This window comes from Entelurus aequoreus, linkage group LG06 (assembly GCF_033978785.1).
Source record: "Entelurus aequoreus isolate RoL-2023_Sb linkage group LG06, RoL_Eaeq_v1.1, whole genome shotgun sequence".
Classification (NCBI taxonomy): domain Eukaryota; kingdom Metazoa; phylum Chordata; class Actinopteri; order Syngnathiformes; family Syngnathidae; genus Entelurus; species Entelurus aequoreus.
This window is the reverse complement of record NC_084736.1, coordinates 53,744,369-53,751,130: the sequence shown is the minus strand read 5'-3', so window position 1 is coordinate 53,751,130 and position 6,762 is coordinate 53,744,369.

Here is a 6,762-nt window from a genome sequence, read left to right as displayed (position 1 = left end):
ATAAAATAGTGAACATACAAGACAACTTGTCTTTTATTAGTAAGTAAGCAAACAAAGGCTCCTAATTTAGCTCCAGACATATGCAGTAACCTATTGTGTCATTTATCATTCTATTATTTTGTCAAAATTATTAAGGACAAGTGGTAGAAAATTATTTATTAATCTACTTGTTCATTTACTGTTAATATCTGCTTACTTTCTCTTTTAACATGTTCTATCTACACTTCTGCTAAATTTAATAATAATGTATTCTTCTGTTGCTTGGATACTTTACATTAGTTTTGGATGATACTACAAATTTGGGTATCAATCCAATACATTGGTCATATTGAAAAAAAAGTCCTCATGTGTCCGGGGACATATTTCCCGAGTTTATAAACATAATATACATTTTAAAAAAACGAAAGAAGATGTTGTGATGCCAAAAAGTATCGACGTAATCATAGTAGTATCAACTAGATACGCTACTGTACTTGGTATCATTACAGTGGATGTTAGGTGGAGATCCACCAATGGCGTTTGTTTACATTGCGACGCCGGTGAGCTATGATGTGTAGTGAAGCATGTTTAGCTATTCCTCGTTCTGCAGTGATAATGATTCTTGTGAGAAACATACTTTATTTGTCGCCATGGAGGCGAGGATTAGTGATTTAGAAGTAGCTAAAACACTGCAGACTGGGGCTGGACTTTAGCCGCTAGCTAGCTAGCACCTCTTCCGGTGGGAGTTTCAGTGTTATAACTTCACCTTTATCGTTAATTTTTAAGCCAAAATGCGTCCATTCTCCCTTTTCTGTCTACAAACTGTGTCTGCTAGTAACTACTCTGTGATTGTGCGCTGCCGAACATGCTCGTCTGCTTGTAAACCAGCAATGACACGACGTGACGACGACAGCGGCAGGGGGGTGGGGAATATGATTAATTAGTATCGCGGTACTATACCATACTAATACCGGTATACCGTACAACCCTAGTGTACAGCAGTGACGAGCGGTCATAATGACAGGTGAGGCACTCATTAAAAATGAATAATAACGAAACAAATATTAATATTTGTTAATTGAACTGGATTATACATGTATGCATGTACAATTTAAACCATTTAAGAAAAAGAAAAAAGAATATGTAGAAAAATGCTGAATTTTCACATTTTACTGATGACATGAAGGGCTGTGTAGTGTCTTAAACGTAAAAGTGACAACATTATTCTCAATAATAGGACAATAAACTGCAAATTAATGAAGGTTGGGCAGCGTAAGTGAGCTTGCAGGTCTTTGTTGTTGCCGTCTTTCTACAGCAATGCACAATTACGGTAGTTGGGAAGAGCCTATTATTATCCTAAAGCAGATAAAAGACTTTTCCCCTAAAATGAAATGCGGAGGACCTTTAAAAACAAAGTTATAGAGATTCCTGGGGAAGGATACACACATGGACTTCTTATACAAATAAAGACTGCAGATGGTTTTCAGTTTTATTTAAAAAAACAACAACTGAATGGTAATAAGAAGTATTTTCAAACACTTGTTTTACCTAACGTTAATTGTTCTCTTCCTGCACAAGAAGTTTAAGTTTAAAACAATTGTCATTGCCTCACCAGCTATAAAGTTCACCACATGGTGTACACTGTATGCAGAATGTATACAGGATGTACCGTATAGATCTAATCGCATGGTTGTCAAAACTTGGGTTGACATGGTCTTGAACTTTACTGTAGCGAAAGGATTAGCAGGGTTAGGAGCAGTGCAGTCATATGCAAACTCGCTTTGAAATCTACTGCAATATTTTGAGGATTATTGAAAGTCTTGTTTTTGGACAACACCAATGATATACTTGACCATTCCAAAGCATTTCTGAGCAAAAGGAGGATTTGCGCAATGTTCTCTCTCTTTTGGGCTGCTTCCACGGAGCTTTTCTGAGTTGGCAGAGCAGCGGCAATCCAAAACTCACAAGTCAGACTTCTAAACATTCTCTTGTTTTGATCCCTACAGGATTCACCTATTTGTTTGCAGAGCGATGCTTGGCAGCGCTCTCTAGAAGGTAAAACACAGACACATTTAAATTTGCTAAGGTTTAATAGCCAAATATGCTTACAAATATACAGGAGATATTTCTTAAAGTTATCATATTGTAAGTGCATTTTTTCTGTTGGACACTATTTATCTTGTAAACTATGTAAACAATCTACAATGATCAATAACATTTTAACAATTTGGGTGAAAGTGAACACAGTATCCCATGTTCTTCAAAGAGTATAAATTAAAAATATACCTCATTTACCGTTCTATTTTGGAAATCCAAATCACGAACACGTTCCATTGCAAGTTGATTTTTAGTGGGTATCAGAACTTATCAAACCTAAGTCTATTGCACTTTACACAGAGGACCTATACATTACATAAGAGGTTTTAACACAAACAGAAACTTAGCTCTCCATGTACCACCATAATGACCAACATTAAAATACAGTAGGGTAGTAGGTCTAAGTATTCATTAAAAACAAGGAAGAGGTTTTATTTAAATATACTCTATTTTTGGCCACTGTAACATTACACACTGTGTTCAAATATAGGAAAATAAAACACTGTACTTTAATTCAATCAAGTGATTCTTTAGCGTATGGAGCCCGCGTATCACTAGTGGTACACGTACCACAGTTTGAGAATCACTGCCATAGACCAACATCTTCATACTTTCCAATACCAAGTTTCCACTGCACACCAAAAGTGCATCAAATCTTAATTTTTCTAAATTTCATTTTTTCCAGGTGACTGTTAGATTGCAAGTAAAATGTGATCTGGAGCCCCATACAACAGTTTGAGAATCACTGCATTACAGTACTAAAAAGTTGTAATGCAAAATTAAATGGAAGAGTAAATAAAAGGTCAACTTTATCAGCGTCGATTTAATCCAGCGAACAAATGCCGTAACACAAAACGTCACAACACGAGACGTCGTAACATGAAACATCTTGACACGAAACTTTGTTACACGAAACGAGTACTGCGTGCATTAACACATTACATTGTATGCACTGGTTTAAGTCTGGTCTGGATCCTGTGCTTGGATTTAACATGATGATAAGCAAATACAATGAGCTGTCCAGTTGCACTTAAATTTAAAAGTCGTAATATCACTTCATCAAGTGACCCGGACTGCGTGTGCATGATCAATCACGACCCAGAGTTGTTCTCCTAACTTGACTTGAAAGATTACATCAGAGTTGAGCAAAAGTTACAATTGGCTTTGAAACACTAGAAAAGAAGGTTGGACCTTAAATAGAGGTCGTTGGAATTGGCCCACACAATGCTTGTTCTGCTCTTCTGACTAACCAACCATTGATAATTGTAATTCATGCAACTGTAGCAGTTACAGAACATAATGTAAATGTATTTTGTATGTTTTTGTATGCTTAAAAGTTAACTTATTTTGACAATTCCACCATGTTATTTAACACATCAGCTCTACAGAGAGTATATTTTAGAATGTATTTGAATAATTCATGTAATTTAGAAAGGGATCATTTCCACCCAGGTATACAAATAAGGCCTGCCCTTACTATAAGCATATACAAAGTAAATACAATTCTAATTAATTGAATTAAAATGTGCTATCAATTCAAAAAGTATAAACATACCTTTACATAAGTAAAAAGTGTTAACGTTTGCTGAATGTATTTATTTTTATAGCATACTGGGTTGATACATATTTGTCAAGTTAAGCACTCCGAACATTAAGTTTAGTACACTAGTTAACACTAGTAAAATAAATGCCTTAGTATTGTGATTCGTAAACAGTGGTACTTATACCACTAGTGGTACGACAAAGAATCACTTGATTAAAGTACAGTGTTTTATTTTCCTGTATTCCAACACAGCGTTACTGTTCAAATTGTGTGTTATGCTACAGTGGCCAAAACTATTAAATATACTTCTTAAATAAAACCTCTGCCTTGTTTAAATGAATATTTAGGTTTACTGTTTTTTAATGTTGGTCAATATGGTGGTACTTGGAGAGCCAAGTGTTCTCTGGGGTGGTACTTGGTGAAAAAGTTTGAGAACCACTGCCTTAGTGAAAGGGACATACACAGACACAATATCACTAGTGACGCTAGTAAAATTATTTTGAATAAGAGACTAATCTGTCGAAAGAGCTACAATGTCCTACACTTTGAAGGACTTTCTCCAGAACTTAACATTGGGCATTTAGCAGAATTTCAAGTACCCTTTTAAGTATGTATTTTACTTCTTACTGGTTTGGAGTTATTCCAAGGTGTCTAATATTTTGAGGACTTTAATTGATGACGCCTAACCAGATCCAGCACTTGCACAACAAATGCAGGAGGTCAGTTTTTTAATTTACAATACTTCTTTGGTGTGGTCACTCTACAGCAGGGGTCACCAACCTTTTTGAAACCAAGAGCTACTTCTTGGGTACTGATTAATGTGAAGGACTACCAGTTTGATACACACTTAAATAAATTGCCAGAAATAGCCAATTTGCTCAATTTACCTTTAACTCTATGTTATTAATAATAATTAATGATATTTACACTTAATTGAACGGTTTAAAAGAGGAGAAAACACGAAAAAAATTACAATTCAATTTTGAAACATACTTTATCTTCAATTTCGACTCTTTAAAATTCAAAATTCAACCGAAAAAAAGAAGAGAAAAACTTAAAAAAAGAATTTATGGAACATCATTAGTAATTTTTCCTGATTGAGATTTATTTTAGAATTTTGATGACATGTTTTGAATAGGTTAAAATCCAATCTGCACTTTGTTAGAATATATAAGAAATTGGACCAAGCTATATTTCTAACAAAGACAAATCATTATTTCTTCTAGATTTTCCAGAACAAAAATTTTAAAAGAAATTCAAAAGACTTTGAAATAAGATTTCAATTTGATTCTACAGATTTTCTAGATTTGCCAGAATATTTTTTTTGAATTTTAATCATAATAAGTTTGAAGAAATATTTCACAAATATTCTTCGTCGAAAAAACAGAAGCTAAAATTAAGAATTAAATTAAAATGTATTTATTATTCTTTACAATAAAAAAAATAAATTCACTTGAACATTGATTTGAATTGTCAGGAAAAAAGAGGAAGGATTTTAAAAGGTAAAAAGGTATATGTGTTTAAAAATCCTAAAATAATTTTTAAGGTTGTATTTTTTCTCTAAAATTGTCTTTCTGAAAGTTATACGAAGCAAAGTAAAAAAATTAATGAATGTATTTAAACAAGTGAAGACCAAGTCTTTAAAATATTTTCTTGGATTTTCAAATTCTATTTGAGTTTTGTCTCTCTTAGAATTAAAAAATGTCGGGCAAAGCGAGACCAGCTTGCTAGTAAATAAATACAATTTAAAAAATAGAGACAGCTCACTGGTAAGTGCTGCTATTTGAGCTATTTTTAGAACAGGCCGGCGGGCTACTCATCTGGTCCTTACGGGCTACCTGGTGCCCGCGGGCACCGCGTTGGTGACCCCTGCTCTACAGTGATTTCTGGGTTAGTTTTTGCTTCATCTTTCACTTAAAGCGTGAGTGAAGAATGCACTACCGACCTGATATATTTTGACATTGATACATTTTATTGTCAGAATGTTGTCAACATTTTTAAAACATTTTACTTGATACAAAAGTATCCTCACTGGCCACCAAAAAACGTCTACATAGTCTTTTTTTAAGTTTGCAGCTTCACAGATATCGTAGATATCACATATATTTTCCCCAGCATATTTTATGTTTAGAAGGCTGTCATAATCTTAAAATGCAAATTCAGAAGTTTGTAAAAATGCTACATAGGCTTCCCTATGCTTCATGTGTTTGGTTGCTTTGTGTGCACTTCCCTGCTGCACTATTTCTGCTTTTTTCCCCTTAATGAACTGGTTATTACTTGATGTAGTGGGTGTTTCAGTACATTGCAGCTAGTCCTGCATAGTCCCACTCCTTAATGCTTCAGTCACACGCAGGATTCTCACAGGAATGAGGCACAAATACAATCTTACCTACCGTAACATGATCCCCAGTCCCCAAAAAGGAAGGACAATAAACTTCAGTTAAAAAAACAACAACAAATAAGGACGGATTTACCTCCGAGGCAAAGTGGGAGAACTCTTGATGGAACAAAAGGAAGCAGGAAAGATGGAGTGGGCATGACGGGAGAGTTAGTCAGTCGGCGCACGGAACATTCTGGTTCAAGGCTGTCAATCAAGTGTGCACCCCCAACACACACGGATCATTTCTATACAAGTCCAGATGCACCTGGAGGAATCCATGCAACCCCGGAAAGCACAGAATAAGTTGTGCCTTGTGTGTGTGTGTGTGTGTGTGTGTGTGTGTGTGTGTGTGTGTGTGTGTGTGTGTGTGTGTGTGTGTGTGTGTGTGTGTGTGTGTGTGTGTGTGTGTGTGTGTGTGTGTGTGTGTGTGTGTGTGTGTGTGTGAAAGAGAGAACCCAGATGTTTCCTCGCCCTCGCCTCTCCCGGCCCGCCTGGTGGGGTGTCTGAGGGCTGTGGACGTGTGCACTCTGTTGTGACTAGTACCAGATGTGCTCCAATGACCCAAATCACCTAGGCAGTAGACATGCCACATCGGCCCGAGTCTTCCAAGACCCGCCGCACAATCAAACACACACACGCACGCACACACACACACACCTGTTTCCATTCATGAGCCACATTGAGAGAAGTGCATCCTGGGAAAACACTGTCAGTTTTTCATCTTTGTCTCAATGCTTTGCATTGTGTTCATGCTAAGCTTGGA